Source organism: Jaculus jaculus, chromosome 19 (assembly GCF_020740685.1).
Source record: "Jaculus jaculus isolate mJacJac1 chromosome 19, mJacJac1.mat.Y.cur, whole genome shotgun sequence".
Classification (NCBI taxonomy): Eukaryota; Metazoa; Chordata; class Mammalia; order Rodentia; family Dipodidae; genus Jaculus; species Jaculus jaculus.
The window spans coordinates 17585778-17606145 of NC_059120.1; the positions used below are offsets into that span (position 1 = coordinate 17585778).

Below are 20368 nucleotides of genomic sequence, written 5' to 3' on the forward strand. Positions count from 1 at the left end.
GCCTCCAGCCACTGCAGTCAAACTCTAGATGCATGTGCCACCTTATGCATCTAGCTTACGTGGGTCCTAGAGAAAAGCAAACACCTTAACCTCTAAGCTATCTCTCTAGCCCTGTTTTTTTTTTTTTTTAATTACTACTTTATTTATTAGAGACAGAGAGAGAGAGGCTGGTAGAGAATGGGCACACCAGGGCCTCTAGCCACTGCAAACTCCAGACACATGTGCTACCTTATGCATCTGGTTTTACTGAGTACTGGGGAATCGAACCTGGGTCCTTAGGCTTTGCATACACCTTAACCACTAAGCTATCTCTCTAACCCCATTTGTATATTTTCTCTTTTTTTTTCCTTTTTATTGACAACTTCCATACTCACAGACAATACACCATGATAATTCCATCCCCCCCCCACATCTTCCCCTTCACAAATCCACTCTTCCATCATATCCCCTTCCTCTCTCTATTTTGATGTCATCATATTTTCTTCCTGTTATAAGGGTCTTGTGAAGGTAGTGCTAGGCACTGCGAGGTCAGAGATAGCGAGGCCAATTTCTGTCTGGACAATTGCACTGTGAGCAGTCCTACCCCTCCTTTGGCTCTTAACAATTCTTTCTGCCATCTCTTCTGTAAATGACCCTGAGCCTTGGAGGGTGTGATAAGAGATGTTTCAGGGCTGGAGAGATGGCTTAGCGGTTAAGCGCTTGCCTGTGAAGCCTAAGGACCCCGGTTCGAGGCTCGGTTCCCCAGGTCCCACGTTAGCCAGATGCGCAAGGGGTCGCACGCATCTGGAGTTCGTTTGCAGAGACTGGAAGCCCTGGCGCGCCCATTCTCTCTCTCTCCCTCTATCTGTCTTTCTCTCTGTGTCTGTCGCTCTCAAATAAATAAATAAAAAATTTAAAAAAAAAAAGAGATGTTTCAGTGCTGAACACTCCTTGGTCCCTTCTCAGCACTGTGGTGCCTTTTGAGTCATCTCGGTGGTCACTGAGAAGCTTTTCTGACCAAAAGTGAGAGTAGCATTAATATATGAATACAAACATTAAGTATAGTGCTTACAGGACAGTTTGGTGAGAGGAATATATGCATTTAGCCAGACAAGAACAGGCATTACACTCCTATGGCTAATGACCTCCTCACCATTGGCTTTTGATTAGGTTTTCAGTACCAGGCAAGTATTTCTTTCCATAGAATGGACTTCCAGTCCAATTCGGTAACAGTTGGTTGCCCCAGTAATAGACACGCCACTTTTGCCTCCATTCAGTCATTTGGTCTGGCTAGCCAAACCTGAGGCTGGCAATGTCTACTGTTTTTTTTTTGTTGTTGTTTGTTTTTTTGTGTGTGGGTTGTTTTTTTTTTTTTTTTTTAACCACTGATGACTTTTGTCTCCCATAGTGCTGCATACTGTGTAGCCTCTTCTAGCTTTCTGCCAGCTCGTCTACGTGAAGGAGGTTTTCTCCTTAGCCCCAGCTTGGTTTCTCAGTGGCATTGCAGCCCAGACATGTGGAGTCTTCAGCAATAGAGTCTTGCCTTCTATTTCTGGTAGGAAACCAAGGGCCTTTGCAACAGCCTGTAATGTTTGGAGGGTATCTCTTCCCAACAACTCATTGGAAGGTATCCCGTCCCTGGCACTGAAAATTTTCTTTTCCTTTCTTTGTTTGTTTTTGTTTTGTTTTTTCAAGGTAGAGTCTCACTCTAGCTCAGGCTGACCTGGAATTTACTATGTAGTATCAGAGTGGCCTTGAACTCACAATGATCATCCTACCTCTGCCTCCCATGTGCTGGGATTAAAGACATGCGCCACCACACCTGGCCTGAAGTTTTTCAAGTAACAATCTATGGCTTCTGGGTGTGCCATTATCCAACATGGTAGGTTTTGATATGATTTATTCACAATATCCTGAAGTTTGATTAACTCACCCTTCTTTTTCTCATTCTTTTCTCCTAACCTCACTTAGGCCATTCCACCGCAGTAATCTATTTGTCTACTTACGTATATACAATACCATCCCCTTGAGCCCTCTCCTCCCCTCCCCTTCCTCCCTTAAAGCCCTTTCTATCTTACTGGCCTCTACTACCATTTTTTTTACTCCAGCTGACACAGAAATATGAACATTTGTAGCTAGGATCCACATATGAGACATTTAGCTTTCTGGGGCCTGGGTTGCCTCACTTAGTGTAATTCTTTCCAGGTCTATCCATTTTCCTGCAAATAATTTTTTAATTTTTTTGTTTATTTTTATTTATTTATTTGGGGGTGACGGACAGAGAGAGACAGAATGGGCGCACCAGGGCCTCCAGCCACTGCAAACGAACTCCAGATGCATGCTCCCCCTTGTGCATGTGGCTAACGTGGGTCCTGGGGAAACAAGCCTCGAACCGGGGTCCTCAGGCTTCACAGGCAAGTGTTTAACCACTAAGCCATCTTTCCAGCCCTTCCTACAAATGTTATAATTTCATTTTTTCTTTACCGTTGATTAGAACGTCATTGTATAAATGTACCAACATCTTCATTATCCATTCAACTGAGGGACATACAGGCTGATTTTATTTCCTACCTACTGTGAATAGAGTAGCAATAAACATGGTTGTGCAAATATCTGTAAGGGAGTGAGAAGAGTCCTTAGGACATATGCTTAGGAGTGGTGTAGCTGGGTCATATGGTAGATCTATTTTTAGCTGTCTCAGGAACCTCCACACTGATTTCCACAATGGCTGAACCAGATTGCATTCCTGCCAACAGTGTAGAAGGGTTCTTCTTTTTCCACATCTTCACCTCACCTCACCGCATTTATTATCATTTGTTTTCTTTATAATAGCCATTCTGACAGGAATGAGATGGGATCTCAAAGTAGTTTGATTTTGTATTTTCCTGATGGCTGACGATGTTGAACATTTTTTAGATGGTTATAGACCATCTGTATTTCTTTTCTTGAGAACTCTTAATTTACTTCCATAGCCCATTTTTTAATTGGGTGTTTGATTTCTTATTAGTTTATGGAGTTATTTGTATATTCTGGATGGAAATCCTCTGTTAGATGTATAGCTGGCAAAGATTTTCTCCCGTTCTGCAGGTTGCCTCTTTGCTCTATTCATAGTGTCCTTTGTGTACAAAAGCTTTGTGATTTCATGAGATCCCAGTAGTTGCTTAGTAGATTTATTTCTTGAGCAACTGGGGTTATTTTCAGGAAATTATTGCCTATGCGAATATGTTGAAGTGTTTCCCCTGCTTTTTCCTCTAGCAGTTACAGAGTGATAGGTCTAATATTAAGGTCCTTGATCCATTTGGACTTGATTCTTGGGCATCGAGTGAAAGAAGTGAGAGAAGGATCTGTTTTCATCCTTCTACATATAGATATGCATGTTTTTGTTGAAAATCAGATGGCTGTAGCTACCTGGATTTACATCTGGCCCTCTATTCTGTTCCATTGATCTACATGACTATCTTCGCCAGTACCATGCTGTTTTTGTTACTGTGGCTTTGTAATACAGCTTAAAATTGGCTCAGTCATCATCCTCAGTGGCATGGGTACCTCAGTGAAAGGCTTTATTCTAGCTGTGGCACTCATTACCTCCCACTCTTGCCTCCGTCCTCCAATCTCGGCTAGCTTGTTTTTCTTTTTTATGCTGTCTTTATCTTGCATCCCTTCTCAGAGCACTGCCCACATGGAAGCTCTAGCACAGATCCATCAGTGTCCCTCATCTGCTCTTCCATTCCCCCTGAAAGTGTCTGGTCACTGTCCCAGTGATTGAGTCCTCTGTTCTTATCCGGCTTCCATTGCCAAGGTGTCCCTGGAAAGTATGGGCCAGTAAAGCCACACACAGTTGCTTGCCTCTGCCTGTCCTTAGAAACAGTCAGGCCTGTTGGTTTTCCTAATGCTGATATGCAATATGTGTCAAAAGAAACAAGTTTTTCTCCTATAGAAATTAAACAGGACTGTCCCAAATGCTGTTACACATGCAAGATGTGCTCTCCAGGTGAACATGACAGCGGAATGACAGTTCTTCCTGTTTGAGAAAAAAACTGTAGAAGGTCACCTGTTCTCAGCCCTTTCTCACGCTGTATTCAGTCCTTCCTCCCTCCCCAAATAAAAACAAACACTAGGGGGAAGAAAATTAGGTTTGGTGGGCTGGAGGGATGGCTAACGGTTGAGGCATTTGCCTGCAAAGCCAAAGGACCCTGGTTCAATTCCCCAGGACCCACATTACATTAGCCAGATGCACAAGAGGCGCACATATCTTTAGTTCGTTTGCAGTGGCTGGAGGCCCTGGCACGCCCATTCTTCCTCCCTCCCCCCCCATCTCGCCCTTCCTTCCTCCCTCCCTGCCCCCCTTTCTCTGTCAAAAAAATAATTAAAAATAATTAAAAAGAAAATATTTTTTTAAATCAGGTATGGTGATAGCACTAGCTTTATTTTTGTTGCTCAAAATTGACTATTCAAGGTTTTTGTGCTTCCAAATAGAATTTTTTTTCTATTTTCATGAAGAATGCTGTTGCAGTCAGGTTCGCATTGCTGACAGAAAATACCTGACCAATAGCAGCTTGTGGGGAAAAAAGGATTTATTTTGGCTTACATACTCCAGGGGGAGCTCCATGATGTCAGAGGGAAACAATGGCATGAGCAGAGGGTAGACATCACCTCCTGGCCAACATCAGATGGACAGCAGCAGTAAGAGAGAGTGCCAAACCCTGGCAAGAGGAAGCTAGTTATAACACCCATAATCCCGCCCCCAATAATACATGGCCTCCAGGAGGCTTTAATTCCCAAATTGCCATCAGCTGGGGACCTAACATTCAGAACCCCTAAGTTTATGGGGGGTACCTTAATCAAACCACCACAAATGCCATTGGAATTTTAATGGGGATTGCATTAAATATGTAGCTTTTGTTAAGATTGCCATTTCCACAATATTGGCTCTTCCAATCCAAGAACATTGGATGTCTTTCCATGTCCTAGTATCTTCTGCAGTTTCTCACTTGAGTGTTTTAAAGTTTTTATTGTGATCCTTCACTTCCTTGGTTTATTCTGAGGTACTTACTGTATGTATGTATGTATGTATGTATGTATGTATGTATGTATGTATGTATTTTTGAGGCAATTGTGAATTGGGAGTGTTTTCCTGATTTTATGCTCAGTATCCTTGTTATTAACATATAGGAAAGCTACTGATTTCTGTGTTATCTGTTTTGTATCCTGCTACACTGTTAAAAGTATAAGATACAACGGTTAGCTGGAAGTCTTCAGGGTCCTTTATGTATAGAATCATATCTGCAAATAATAATTTACTCCCTTTCCAATTTGTATCCTTTTTATGAATGTCTCTTGTCCTGTTGCTATAGCTAAGACTTCCAGTACTCTATTACGTAAAAGTGGGGACAGTAGACTCCCTTGTCTTGCTCCTGATTTTAGTGGAAAAATGTCAAGTTTTTCCCCATTTAGTATCATGTTGGCTGTAGGTTTGTCATTAATAGCCTTTATTATGTTGAGATATGTTCCTTCTAGTCCCAGTTTCTGTAGGACTTTTTATCATGAAAGGATGTTAGATTTTGTTAAATGCCTTTTCTGTATTTATTGAGATGATACTGGGATTTTTGTCCTTCAGTCCATTTATATGGTGTATTATATTCATTGATTTGCATATGTTGCAACATCCCTGCATCTCTGGAATAAAGTCTACTTGGTCGAGGTAAATGATCATTTTGATATGTTCTTGTGTTCTGTTTGCCAATATTTGGTTGGGAATTTTTGCATTTATATTCATGAGGGAGATTGGCCTGTAATTTCCTTTTTTTTTTACTTCTGTCTTTGTCTGATTTTGGTATGAGGGTGATGCTGCCTTCATAGAAGGACTTTCATAGAATTCCTTTCTTTGCTATTTTATGGAAAAGTTTGAGAAGCATTGTTCTTCCATGAAGGTCTGGTAAAATTCACCAACGTATCCATCTGTGCCTGGACTTTTTTTAGTAGGGAGATTTTGTTTTGTTTTGTTTATTTTTAATTATTTATTTATTTGAGAGTGACAGAGAGAGAAAGAGTCAGATAGAGAGTGGGCATACCAGGGCCTCCAGCCAATGCAAACCAACTCCAGATGCATGTGCCTCCTTGTGCATCTGGCTTACTATGTGTGTCCTGGGGAATCAAGCCTTGAACCGGGGTCCTTAGGCTTCACAGGCAAGTGCTTAACTGCTAAACCATCTCACCAGCCCTAGTTTGGAGACTTTTTATAACTACTTGGATCTGTATACTTGTAATATCTATTTAAGTGGTTAAACTCATCTTGATTTATTTTTGGTAGGTCATATAAATCTAGGAAATCATCCATTTCTATCAGATATTCAAACTTAGTGGAGTATGTATTCTTAAATATGTCTTTATGATTTTCTGAATTTCTTTGGTATCTATTGTAATAGTGCCTTTTTCTTTCTTTTTTTAATTTTTTTTTTTGGTTTATTTTTATTTATTTATTTGAGAGCGATAGACAGAGAAAGAGGCAGAAAGAGAGAGATAATGGGCGTGCCAGGGCTTCCAGCCACTGCAGACGAATTCCAGATGTGTGCGTCCCCTTGTGCATCTGGCTAACATGGGTCCTGGGGAATCAAGCCTCGAACCAGGGTCCTTAGGCTTCACAGGCAAGCACTTAACCGCTAAGCCATCTCTCCAGCCCTAGTGCCTTTTTTATCTCTAATTTTATTGTGCCTTTTCTCTCTTCTCAGATTTACTGTGAGATTATTGATGATGTTTATCCTTTCAAAGAACCAACTCTTTTTTTTTTGTTTGTTTTTGTTTTTGTTTTTTCGAGGTAATTCGACCTGGAATTCACTATGTAGTCTCAGGGTGGCCTCGAATTCACGGCGATCCTCCTACCTCTACCTCCCAAATGCTGGGATTAAAGGTGCGCGCCACCACGCCCAGCAAAAACCAACTCTTTATTCTTTGATTCATTGATTCTTTATATTTTGGGGGGAGTTTCTATTTCATTAATTACTGCTCTAATCTTTATTATTTCTTCCCATCTACTAATTTTTGGTTTGCTTTGTTCTTTTTCCAAAGCCTTAAGATAAACCATTAAGTTGCTTAGTTGTTAACTAATTTCTTAAGATAGGCTCTTACAGCTGTAATTTCCCTCTTAAGACTGCCTTCACTGTGTCCCAAAGGTTTTGGTATGTTGGTTTTTCATTATCAGTTGATTCTATGAATTTTATTTCCTTGATTTCTTCATGGACCCATTCATCGTTTAGTAGTGTATTGTTTAGTTTCCATGATTTTGTGTATGCTCTATAGCTTTTCTTGCTATTGATTTGTAGTCTGATCCCATTGTGAAAAGATAGAGTGCAAGGACATATTTCAATTTTCCTGTATTTATTAAGATTTGCTTTGTATCCTAATATATGGTCTATTTTAGAGAATGTTCCATGTGCTGCTGAAAAAGAATGTATATTCTGTAGCATTTGGATGAAATGTTCTCCAGATATCTGTTAGGTCCCTTTGTTTTATGACATCATTTAATCCATGCTTCTGTATTTATTTTTAGCTAGGATGACCTATTAATTGGTGAGAGTGGGGCAGTGAAATCACCCACTAAAATTGTGCTTGGTGTTATATGTGAACTTAATTCTAATAGTGTTTGATGAAATTGGGAGCTTCCATGTTAGGTGCATATATGTTTAGAATTGGAATGTGCTCCTGTTGAATTTTTTCTTTAATCAATATAAAGTGACTTACCTTCTTTCCTCATTAATGTTGGTTTGAAGTCTCCCCTGTCAGATATTAGGATAGCAACAGCTGCCTGTTTCCTAGTCCCATATTCTTGAAATACCATTTTTCCATCCTTTCACCCTAAGATAGATAGTGTCTGTCTTTTATGGAGATAGGAGTTACTTGGAGGCAACAAAAAGAAGGATCCTGCCTTTTAATCCAAGCCTGTGTCTTTTGTTTGTTTAGGGCATTGAGACCATTGATACTAAGAATTGTTATTGAAAGGTATGCATTTATTTTCACCATTCTTCTTGTTTTGTAGTGCTTCCTGTTTTCATTTTACTCTCTTTTATTAACTAGTATTTGAATATGGTTTATTTATTCCTGTTTCCTCATATATGTGCTTTGCTTTCTCTTCAGCATGAAGGATTCCTTCAAGTATTTTCTGTAGAGCTGGCTTAGCGGTCATATATCCTTTAGCCCGTTTTTGTTGTGGAATGTCCTTATTTCTCCATCAATTTGGATAGATAGCTTTGCTGGGTAAAGTAACCTTGGTTGACAGTTTTTATCTTTCAGAACTTGGAATACATCATTCTAAGCCCTTCTGGCTTTTACAGTTTGTGTTGAGTAATCTTCTGTGATCCTGATAGGCTTGCCTTTCTTTATAAGTGACTTGCTTTGTTCACTCTTAACTGCTTTATCATATTTTGGATTAATTTGATGCTTGAGTTTTCTAATTATCTGCAGTATTCATAGATGGGTAGGAGCTTAAGGTGCCAGGTGTGGCTCTTTAGTGACTGTCAGAGTAACAGCAAACATGACCCTAGGAGTTGTGTGTTTCTGCTATGGTATTCTGGTAGTGTATTCTGCTAGGCTGGCAGAGCAAGATAAAGGCAAATTCTACAATTCAACTGAACAATATACACATCTAGTTAAAACCAGCGTGGAGTATTTATGTAAGAATGGGTATTAAAACAAATAAATCATTTAACAAAGTCAAGGTCCTTAAGGAAGCTGGGCGTGGTGGCGCACGCCTTTAATTCCATCACATAGGAGGCAGAGGTAGGACGATCACTGTGAGTTTGAGGCCACCCTGAGACTATATAGTGAATTCCTCATCAGCCTGGGCTAGACTGAGAACCTACCTTAAAAAAAAAAAATCCCTAAGGACTAGGAGTCTGTTGCCAAGTGAGACCCTGCCTCCACAAATGACAGAAGAGATAAAGGCACTGTAAGTCAGGAAGCAACAAATGACAACCCCAAAATATGGCTTATTTAAGAGTGGCAAATCTGACCATCCATGCCCTGGCACAGAAGGTGTGATTAGCACTTCCAGTGCAGGTCTATATACCAGGCCTTTTTTTGGAAAGTACTGACCTGGTTGGTGTAAATAGGCCCTGTTACCTTTGGGGTGTCTTTGATTCCATCTATGCAGCGTGCCCACTTTGGTCCCTCTTTTCGGTGTTGTGGGCTGTGCTCAACTGGCTAGGTTCGTTTATTGCTCTGATCATCTGTGCTGAGTGCTGTGAAGCTGAATTCCCTTCCCCGGGTCTCCAGTAGTTGCTAAAGCTGGTGGTTGTGGGAGGGGAAGCTGTTGAGGGTGCCTGAAGTTGTAGTGGAGCTGTGGAGCTGGTTCCTACAATCCTTCTCCTCAAGCTGCTCAGCTGGTCCCTGCTGTCTTCCCCTTCAGATTTCTTGAGTTTGCAAAGAGGTTGGTGTGATTGGAAAATCCCTTCACCTGGCTTCTCCTATGGCTCAGGCAGAACCTGGCAGCCTGCAGACCAGTGTCTTACTTCTGTGGTATCTAGAATCTCTGGATATTTCCTACTTCTCTGCTGTGGTTGATAATTTCTTCTATGCCTTCACTTTTTGTAGAAGAGTGTAGTTTGCTGTTTTTCTGCTTATTTCTCCCAGGCTGCTTTGGTGTGGCTCCTATGCCACCATCTTACCCAGAAGTCCCTAATTGGATGTTTTTGAAATACCTTCTTCCAGTATATATATTGATATGTAATAAATTCTTTTGGGGGGGGGCTCAAGGTAGGGTCTCACTCTAGCTCAGGCTGACCTGGAATTCACTATGTAGTCTCAGGGTGGCCTTGAATTCACAGCGATCCTCCTACCTCTACCTCCCAAATGCTGGGATTAAAGGTGTGCACCACCATGCCCGGCTCTATATGTAATGAATTCTAATGGTAACTACTGAGCGTTGGATTAAATTTTATAGGCTCGTGGTATATTCTTTCTTAAGATTGCCCTCACTTCAGATATGTGTCAAACATGAAGTTCTCAGGTCACCTGCCCTTCTGATAGCAGCTAGGAGCACAGGCCTAAATAATTCACTAGAAAAACTTACAGAACTCAAGAATGCACAATACTTATACTCATAATTTTATTAGAAATAATACAAATTATGACTCTGACAAATACCTCATGTTTTCTCTTACATGTGGAACCTAGATTTAAAAGTCAGTTGTCTTCCTCAATCACTCTCCACCTTCTTCTTTTTTTATGTTTTTAATATATTTTATGCAATTATTTTATATTTGAGAGAGAGAGAGAGAATGGGCATACCAGGGCCTCTATCAGGCACATGCATCAACCTTGTGCAGCTGGCTTACGTGGGTACTGGGGAATTGAACCTGGGTCCTTAGGCTTTTCAGGCAGGCACCTTAACCACTAAGCCATCTCTGCAGCCCTTGTTTGATTTTTCTTATTAATTACTTTTGTACTCAGAGAATACAGTCAATTTGATACCATTGTTAGGCTTATCCATGTCCTGCCCCCTCCCCCCCCCCTCCTCCTTGTTGAGGTATATGGGTCATGCATTCTGGAGTTAGCCCACAGTTATGGGTAAGATAAATGTATCTGCATATCATGACCCAACATGTGAGTTCAAGGCCAGCTTGAGATTACATAGTGAAATCCAGATAAGCCTGACCCTTACCTTGAAAAACCAAAAAGAAAAAAGAAATGGCTGGAGAGATGGCTTATCAGTAAAAGCTGTTGCCTGTGAAGCCTAAGGACCCAGGTTCAACTTCCTAGTACCACCTAAAAGGCAGATGCACTGCACAAGTTGGCATGTGCATCTAGAGTTCATCTGTAGTGCCTAGAGGCCCTGGTGCACCCGATCTATCTGCATCCTTCCCTGCCTTCCTCCCTCTCTCTCCAATAAATAAATTTTAAAAAATAAGAAAGAATGAAATACATACTTGGGAATTATTTGTTCCTTTTTCAAATATCTATTAATTTGTTAAGATGACATTAATATCCCACCATAAGCAGAACTGTTATTTAGTAAACAGAAGTCCTACCTTTTGGCTTAGGGAAACAATGCAGAATGATTTAAAACATTAGAGCACTGTTTACTGGGAGAGCTCTAGGAAAAATCACCATACTCTGAATCCTGTTTATTTTTCTAGCATATCTTATACAATTCCTACCATGAGTCGTCTTTCACAGTTAAAGCCCTTTGTGTGCAGTCCTTCTCTTTCGGGCTCAGATGTCTTTGCCTTATTAATCTTTTTTTAAAATTTTTTTTGTTCATTTTTTATTTATTTGAGAGCGACAGACAGAGAGAAAGGCAGAGAGAGAAAGGCAGGGGGAGCGCGCCAGGGCCTCCAGCCACTGCAAACAAACTCCAGACGCGTGCGCCCCTTGTGCATCTGGCTAACGTGGGTCCTGGGGAATCGAGCCTCGAACCAGAGTCCTTCAGCTTCACAGGCTAGCACTTAACCACTAAGCCATCTCCAGCCCTGCCTTATTATTCTTACTATTTGGGTTTTTTAATCAAAACCAGAATGCTTACTTATGAAGAGTAAAGATCATGACAATTACTGAGAATTCATGAAACTCTAACGCAGCATGGCATGGTGGTGCAAACCTTTAGTCCTAGCACTCAGAAGGCAGAAGTATGAGGATTGCTATGAGTTCAGGGCCAGCCTGAGACTGCATAGTGAATTCAAAGTCAGCCTGGGCTAGAGTGATATCTTAACCACCTTTAAAACAAGAAAAAAGATGGGGGATGGGTAATTCTATTGCAAAAAAAAAAAAAAAAAAAAACACAACAATAAAGATCAACAACTAATCTTAGCTTCTAGCACAGTCCATTTTATTTATCCATAAATAGTTGTTAAATACTATTGATAATCAGGTAGGCCCTATTCTTACTAAGTTTAACTATCTATTTAAAAAAAAATTATTGGGCTGAAAGAATGGCTTTGCAGTTAAGCACTTGCCTGTGAAGACTAAGGACCCCAGTTCGAGACTCAATTCTCTAGGACGCACGTTAGCTAGGTGCACAAGGGGCCGCACACATCTGGAGTTCATTTGTGCGCGCGCACTCTCCTTTGACTTGAGTCCTGGGGAATCAAACCTAGGCTATCAGGCTTTGCAAGCAAGGGCCTTTAACTGCTGAGCCATCTCCCCAGCCCAAGTTTATCTGTCTTTGGCTTAGTGCCAAATTAGGAACATCTGAATGATCTCCTGATTAAAATAGGGTTTCAAATATTTGGCTTAGCATTATTTTTGAAAACGTAACAAAATCACATTTTAGAAATTTACCTCATAGGCCTGACTTTTTTTGGGTTTTGGGTTTTGTGGGTTTTTTGTTTTTTTTTTTCTCTCTCTCTCTCTCTACTTTAGTCTGTTCTTTTTGGTTTTTCAAGGTAGGGTCTCACTCTAGCCCAGGCTGACCTGGAATTCACTCTGTATTCTCAAGGTGGCCTTGAACTCATGGAGATCCTTCTACCTCTGCTGGGATTAAAGGCGTGTGCCACCACACCCCACTCTGTTTTAGTCTATTCTTTAGGTTGGTGTTGATTATTTCAGCACTGGGAGAATGAGGGAAGAGGATCAAGAGTCCCAAGCCAGCCTGGACTAGATAGTAAGAACTTAACTGAAAACAACAGCAAAATTATACCAAAATATAATAATGAATTTGTAAAACAGCTACTGAAATACTTTTTCAGAACCTAGAGAGATGGCTTAATGAGTAAAATGCTTGCTGTGTGGGGCTTGAGTCCCTGAGTTTAGATCCGCAACACCCGTGTAAAGGCAGTGTACAGCTACACACTCCTGTACTCCGGGGGTCCTTGGCCTCGTTAACTAGCTAATCTACCCAGTTGGTTGGCAGCGCACACTTGTAATCTCAGCTCTTGGGTGGTAGAGATCAGAGGAATTCTTTCAATTTGAGGACAGCCTGTGACTACAGATTGTGTTCCAGGTAAACCTGGACTATGTAAGTCTGTACCTCCAAAAAAAAAAAAAAAAACAAAAAACTAATGTGCAGAGCAGCTGTGGAAGATACCCAGTTTCAACCTCTGGCCTTTACACATGAGCACACTGCATAGAAATCCCAAAAACAATTTTTCCAAAGAGTTGAAAGGAATAAAAAATATTTACTTATCCCAATGTAATTCATAGCTGCCTATGAATATGCACATTTGCTTCTTAGATGTATTGGTTTTAAATTTTTCATATTGTGGTTTATAAAAGTGAAGAATGTTGCTTTACTCCATCTCTAATGTGGTTATAAGCAACTGCAATTATTTCACTTCATAAAAGAAAAAACTTCTAGATGTTTAATAAAGATCTTAACTCTCTTCAGACTGTTTCTTTCCTAAATGAAAGCAGGTGGTGCACATTGTCATGTCCTAATGTATTGAAATTACTGAAATATTTAATAAGCCACCAGGATTTGAAGTTAGTAGCCAGATGTTTTCAGTTTCCCCAGGATGACTTTTAAGTCTGAGCATTTACAGTGGAAATGAGCAAAGTTTTCTATTGTAATAACAAAAATAAGACAAATACAACTAAAGTAAGGATATCCACTATAGTTATAGCTAATCTGTTTTTTCACTCTGCAGCCCTAATAAAACATGAAAATTTTGAACCCATAACAGCCTTAGCGGGTATCATTTCTATTCTTCATGACTCACCCTTTCTAATATACAGTGTTATGTGGTTTTAGTAAGTATATATGTATGTGCCACTCTCGTCAATACAGAATTCTCTGGACAGTTTTATGGAGGTGTTTTAGACACATGATAAAGTACATATATTTAAGTTAGTCATGTTCTTTTCGAGAAGTCTGCCATCTACTCTCTGTTCCCCTGAATGTCATGTTGTCTTGCTGCCTTTCACAATTTCTCTTGAAAAATCAGAGTATGATGTGCTTTGCTATGGTTTACTTCTTATCCGCTGATTTAGTAGACTTCTTGGGCTTACAGTTTTCACCAAATCTGGGAAATTGAGCCATTCTTTATATATATATGAATACATATATAGTTTCTATCTCCTGTTCTCTCTGCCTTTCATTAGGAACTTCAATAATGTATGCTACTACTTTAAATTCATAGTTTATATGTGCACTGTTCTTTTTTCTGTGAATAGTTTGTTTTTAATCATTTCTATTGCTGTGCCTTCAACTTTTTAGAAGTATTTTATTTATTGGGCTGGGGGGATGGCTTAGCACTTAAGACGTTTGCCTTCAAAGCCAAAGGACCCAGGTTCCCACGTTAGACAGATGCACAAGGGGGCGCACACGTCTGGAGTTCATTTACAGTGGCTGGAGGACCTCACACACCCATTCTCTCTCCCTCTTTCTATGTCAAATAAATAAATACAATTTTTTTTTAATATTGTATTTATTTGTAGATAGATACAGAAAGAGAGGATGGGCATGCCAGGCCCTCCAGCTATAGCAGACAAACTCCAGATGTATGTGCCACTTTGTGCATCTGGCTTTACATGAGTACTGGAGAATCAAGCCCAGGTCATTAGACTTTACAGGCAAGCACTTTAACCAGTGAGTAATCGTCTCCTGCCCTCCCCTTTATTTATATTTTTTAAAATATTTAATCCGCTACCAGTTCTATCTGTGATATTTTTAAAGAAATCTCAAGCTAGGCATAGTGGCTTACACCTATAATCTCAGCATTCAAGAGGCTGAGGGAGGTGGATCACCAGTTTAAGGCCTGGGTGGGCAACAGGATGAGTTCCTGTCAGCCTGGGAAAGAATGAGACCCCTGTCTTTAGAGGTAAAGGGTGGGGGGAAGAAAAGGAAAGAAGTAGGGAGAGATGAGAGAAAAAAAATCTCAAGACATCCTGTTTGTAGAAATTTGGTTTGGGGCTGTTCTTTCATGTCTCTGCTCATCATTTAAACAGGTGGGTATGGATATAATTGTTTTAATGTCCTTGTCTCCTAGTTAGCTGTATTTAGGTCAGCTAAGCCACTACACTTGTGTTCATTTTGAATGCAGTAATAGAAAACTGATCATTTTTGTTTGGGAACAGACATGGTGGATTTCACTTTGTTGGATAGAAGGCAGGAACTTGGAAATGCTGTGATCTTTGAAGCATAGCTTTTGGGATCTGTAATGCACTAAAAGTGTTTGGTGTATGACACCAGAGACTCGCTTGTTTTTGATTAAGAATGAGCTTGTGGGCTGAAGAGATGGCTTAGCAGTTAAGGCACTGGTCTATAAAGCCTAACAACCCAAGTTCATTTCCCTAGTATCCACATAATGCCAGATGCACAAACTAGCACATGTGTCTGGAGTTTGTTTGCAGCAACTAGAGGTCCTGGTGCACCCACTTGGGCGGGCACACTCTTCTCCACCCAACCCCCACCCAGGCATGGTGGCACACACTTTTGAGGTCAGAGGATTGCTGAGAGTTCAAGGCCACCCTGAGACTACGTAGTGAAATTCAGGTCAGCTTGTGCTAGAGCAAGACCCTACTTTGAAAAAAAACAAAAAAACAAACAAAAGATTTGAGCTTGTGGGGCAGAGAGATTGGCTCAGTGGTTAAGGTGTTTGCCTGTAAAGCCTAAAGACCTGGGTTCAGTTCTCCAGTACCCATGTAAAACCAGATGAACAAGGTGGCTTATACATCTGGAGTTTGTTTTCAATGGCTAGAGGCCCTGACATGCCCATTCTCTTTCTCTGTCTCCCTTTTTCACTCATAAATTAAAAAATTAATAAAAGAAAAAGAATTGAAGCCAGGTGTGGTAGTGCATACCTTTAATCCCCACACTCAGTAGGCAGAGGTAGGACAATCACCATGAGTTCAAGGCCACCCTGAGACTACATAGTGAATTCCAGATTAGCCTGGATCAGAGTGAGAACCTACCTCAAAAAAGAGAGAGAGAGAGAATTGAGAGCTGGAAAGTTGGCTTAGTAGTTAAGGCATTGCCTACAAAGTCAAAGGATTTAGGTTCAGTTCCCCAGGACCCATACAGGCCAGGTGCACAAGATGACGCATGCATCTGAAGTTGGTTTGCAACAGCTAGAGGCCCTGGCATGCCCATTCTCTCCCTCTTTCTTCCCCCCCCCTTCCTCCCCCGCCCCCACCTCTCCCACCCTCAAATAAATAAATACAAATATTTTTTTTAAAAAAGAATTGAGCTTGTAACTTGAGTCTCCAGCACCATGCTAGAGGAGGTGTCATTGTGGGAGGATCTTGGAGTTCAGACCTAAGCTTTCTTTGGGGTGGATATTGAGCCAAGCCCTATTAGGTGGGTTCAGAGCAGTTTGAGCTCTGACTGTTGGTATTGATGGTGCTGGTGGTAATTGGTGTGTCTCTGCTGGAATTTATGGAGGTGAACCAGCTTCTTCTGCCATGGATGGTGTCCCCCTGGAATTTGTAAGCCTGAAATAAACCCCTGCCTCCTGCAAGCTGCTTCTATTGAGTGTTCGTCCAGTATTGCAAAGCTGACTGCAACAAGGAGCATTTGGAGACATGATGACTTCTTAGTGCTCCAACAAGACTCACCTGGGTCCCCGTCCCCGTCCCCCTCCCCCCAGTGCCCTTTGACTTAAGACTTTCACTTGTGCTTGGTTAGCAGGCACCATTCCTACCTGCATCCAAAGAATATCATTCTTTTTTTTTTTAAGTCTTATTTTTTAATTTCAATTTTTTTATTGACAGCTTCCATAATTGTAAACAATAACCCCTAGTAATTCTCTCCCTCCCCCACTTTACCCTTTGAAAAACCACTCTCCATCATATCCCCTCCCCTCTCAATCAATCTCTTATTTTAAAGTCATATTTCCCTCCTGTTGTGATGGCCTTATGTAGGTAGTGTCAGGCACTGCGGTCATGAATATTTGGGCCATTTTGTGTCTGGAGGAACACGTAAGGAGTCCTAACCTTCCTTTGCCACTTACATTCTTTCTGCCACCTCTTCCACAATGGACCCTGAGCCTTGTACGGTGTGATAGAGATATGTCAGTGCTGAGCACTCCTGTCACTTCTTCTTAGCACCATGATGTCTTCTGGGTCATCTCAAGGTCACTGGCATCTGAAAAGAGAAGCTTTTCTAACCAAAAGTGAGAGTAGCATTAATATATGGGTATGAACATTAAGAGAAGGGCTTACCGAGCAGTTTGGTGAGCATAGTATATACACTTAGCCAGACAGCAGCAGACATTACACCCCTAGGGCACATGACTACTCCTGTTGTAGGTTTTCAATATCAGGGATGTATTCCTTCCCATGGAGCAGGCTTCCAGGCAAATTAGAGAGTGGTGAGTGGTTAGTTTCTCCCATAACAAACATGCCACTATTGCACCCATTAACTCATTTGGCCTGGCAGGCCAAATTAAGGTTTGTAGTATCCACTGTTGAGTATCTTCACTGGTGATTCCTCTCTCTCCCATTGAACTGCAGGCAGCGTGACTTTTTCCATCTTTCCGTCAGCTGGAAAAGGTTTTCAGCTCAGCTCCAGTAGGATTCTCAGTGACCTTGCAGCCCAAGTATGTGGAGTCTTCAGCAGTAGGGTCTTACCATCTATTCTTGGTGGGAAACCAAGGGCCTTGGCAATGGCCTGTAATGCTTTGAGGGCATCAGGGAGCTCCCTGGCCAATAACTCACTAGAAGGTATCCCATCCCTGGCACTGAAAATTTTCTAGTACCAATCTATGGCTTCTGAGTGTTCCATTGTCCATAAAAGTAGGTTTCCATATGACTTATTTATATCCTCTTAGATTTTGATTAGCCATCCCTCCACCTTTCCTGTACTCAGTCTCTTCCCCTGACCTCACTTAGATCTTTTCACCCCCATTAATCTGATCTTTTACATATATACAATATATCCGATTAAGGGTTCTCCCCCCCCCCACACTTTCTATTCCCTTTGTATCCCTTTCTAGCTTACTGGCCTCTGCTGCTGAGTTTTCTTCCTACTCAGAAGTCTAGTCATTTGTAGCTAGGATCCACGTAGGAGATAGAACATGTGATGTTTGGCTTTCTGGGCCTGGGTCACCTCACTAAGTATAATCCTTTCCAGATCCATCCATTTTCCTGCAAATTTCATAACTTCATTTTCCTTTACCACTGAGTAGAACTCCATTATGTAAGTGTGCCACATCTTCATTATGCACTCATCAGTTGAGGGACATCTAGGCTGATTCCATTTCCTAGCTACTGTGAATAGAGCAGCAATAAATGTGGTTGGAATATCATTCTTTTTGTCTTTGCTCAGTGGTCCCTGTCTCGGGGACTGTGTTCTCAGCACGTGCTGGTTAGCAGTGAACAAGCAGGTTGTGACTGGGAAAGCTGCTGATACTGTTCCCTTCACTCTGCAAAGTGCCTGCCTTGGTCTCCTGGTGGTCTCATCACTGTCTGCTCCTGCTCCCCAGTGTCCTCGGCCTGTGCATGGTCTTCAGGAGAGTCTGGAGACTGATTGAAGTGGCCTTCTTCACTGACTTCTTTTTAGTTGTTTGAATGAGAGGATTGCATAGTGCCACTTCAGTTACATTTCATTAATTAAAAACCTTACACAATGCTAAATTGTGACCATATAAAAAATTAAAGGGACAACTTTACAAGGAAATACTCTTCCTGATCAGGGCCAACATGGCCATGGCCACTGCTGGGAGCTGAAGTGCTGGCGCGGGAGGATCCGCCTGCATTAGTGCCCGGGCGGCCGTGAGGCCCAGAGCTCCAGGGACTGGGAAGGCACCGCGCCATAGCCACCAGTGCCAAGGGCCCGGAGCAGCGGCAGAGCAGGGAGCTGGCCGGAGGGAGGAAGTAGACCTTCCTGCGAGTGTGAACCATCCAGTAAACCCAACTGAATGCTCGCATTGGGAAAATGAAACAGAGAAAGCAAAATGAAGGACAGGTATGTCCCCTGGGCAACCACCTGTAGCAGGATCAGAGCAGGAGATGAGCAGGCATGTGGAGGATTGCCTTTGTAAGAGAAGGTCACTTTGGGGAGTATGAATGGTGTGGGCAGAAGCCAAGACGGGCCACAACACTCCTGGGAGGTGGCTTCTGAGGCTCTGGCTTCATCATGTGCAATGGCAAAGAGCACCCTGACAGCGATGCTGACTTGGGTGTGGATGAGGATGACACTCTGGAGTATGGAAAACCACAATACACCGAGGCTGATGTCATCCCTTGCACAGGTGAAGAGCCTGGTGAAGCCAAGGAGAGAGAGGCAGTCCTAAATGGTGGACCGCCCAGCACCCACATCTAACCTGAGTTCTCTGAGTGGGCCGGTGATGAGGTGCCAGCCACCAGCAGTGGAGAAAGCAGCAAGCAGGAGGGAATGCCTAGGACCTGCAAGAACAGGGACACGGAGGAAATTACTGAAGACAGCTATAACCGCATTTGAGGCCCTGAAGGCTCGGGTCAGGAAGCTTGACAGGCAGCTATCCCGGGGCCCGGATACAAATGCCTCATCTGCATGCACTCATACTCCATGCCCCTAATGTCAGCTCAGTGCTGGCACTTGCACTGCAAGGAATGCTGGCTGCCAAACCGGTGCCAAGTAGCTCTGCCCTCAGTGCCACCCGATATCTGCCTGGAGACCTGTGGGGGATCTACTTGTGAGCTAGCCACCCATGTAGGCTTGCCTCGAGCAGCCGCACCTGCCCCAGCCTCTGTGGCAGTGGCCTTCTCCCTTGTACATACTTGCACACAGGTTCCCCGTGCATATACATACAGAAACACATGCCTGCCACTCTGGAGCCAGAGTGGAGCAGCCAGGCCTGTCGGCTCCCATTAAACTGGGGGATTGTGCTTATTCTGGCCTGTTTCCAGAGTGAGGGGGAGCAGGGCAAGGTTCTCAACAACCGGCCCTTAGATGCACAGACATGCAAACACCAGGCTGGAGCACATGAAATACAGACTGTGTGTGTTTACAGTGTTGTGTGTAAATGAGACAGCTTTGCCCTCCACCCCTTCCCTTTGGTTGTATGATTTCCTTTTTTCGGGGTCCCTGAAAGCAGTGCCCCTTTCAGGGCTAGCTGGGGCTCAGTCCATCCATGTCTTAGGGTGTCTGCCTTTCCTTATCCCATGGTGTCCCTTCCTTCTCCCACATGCTTCATGTTCAGTCGTGTATATTTCTTCTCCCAGACATGGGTCACATGCCCCAAGGGATAGGATTCTCCACTTAGTCTTGGCTCATGGGGCTCTTTATAAGGAGCTGGGGGCAGAGCAGGAAACGGGACTGAGCCGAAGCAGAGGCTGAGATCTGGGTGGCTGAAGGTGCTTCTGGCTGCCCAGCCTTCTGTTGAGAAGTATTCCTGGGAGTAGGTCTGCTGTGCCCAGGGGAAAGTTGTCTTCTCATGTGGGCCCCGGGCTGTGATGCTCTTCCTGAAATTCTATGTGTAGTATATCTAAAATGGTGACACTGAAATGCTTTCAATTTTCAGTTTAGTCCTAGTGATGAACA

The 20368-nt window shown here is 42.4% G+C and overlaps 1 protein-coding gene and 1 pseudogene across 2 annotated transcripts in view; both read left to right on the forward strand.

Moving 5' to 3' along the window:
• Nucleotides 1-20368, forward strand: part of Pkn2 (protein kinase N2) — a 129877-nt gene that overhangs the window by 78106 nt on the left and 31403 nt on the right. The gene's annotated exons all lie outside the window — the stretch shown is intronic.
• LOC123456051 lies at nucleotides 1185-19524 on the forward strand (annotated as a pseudogene).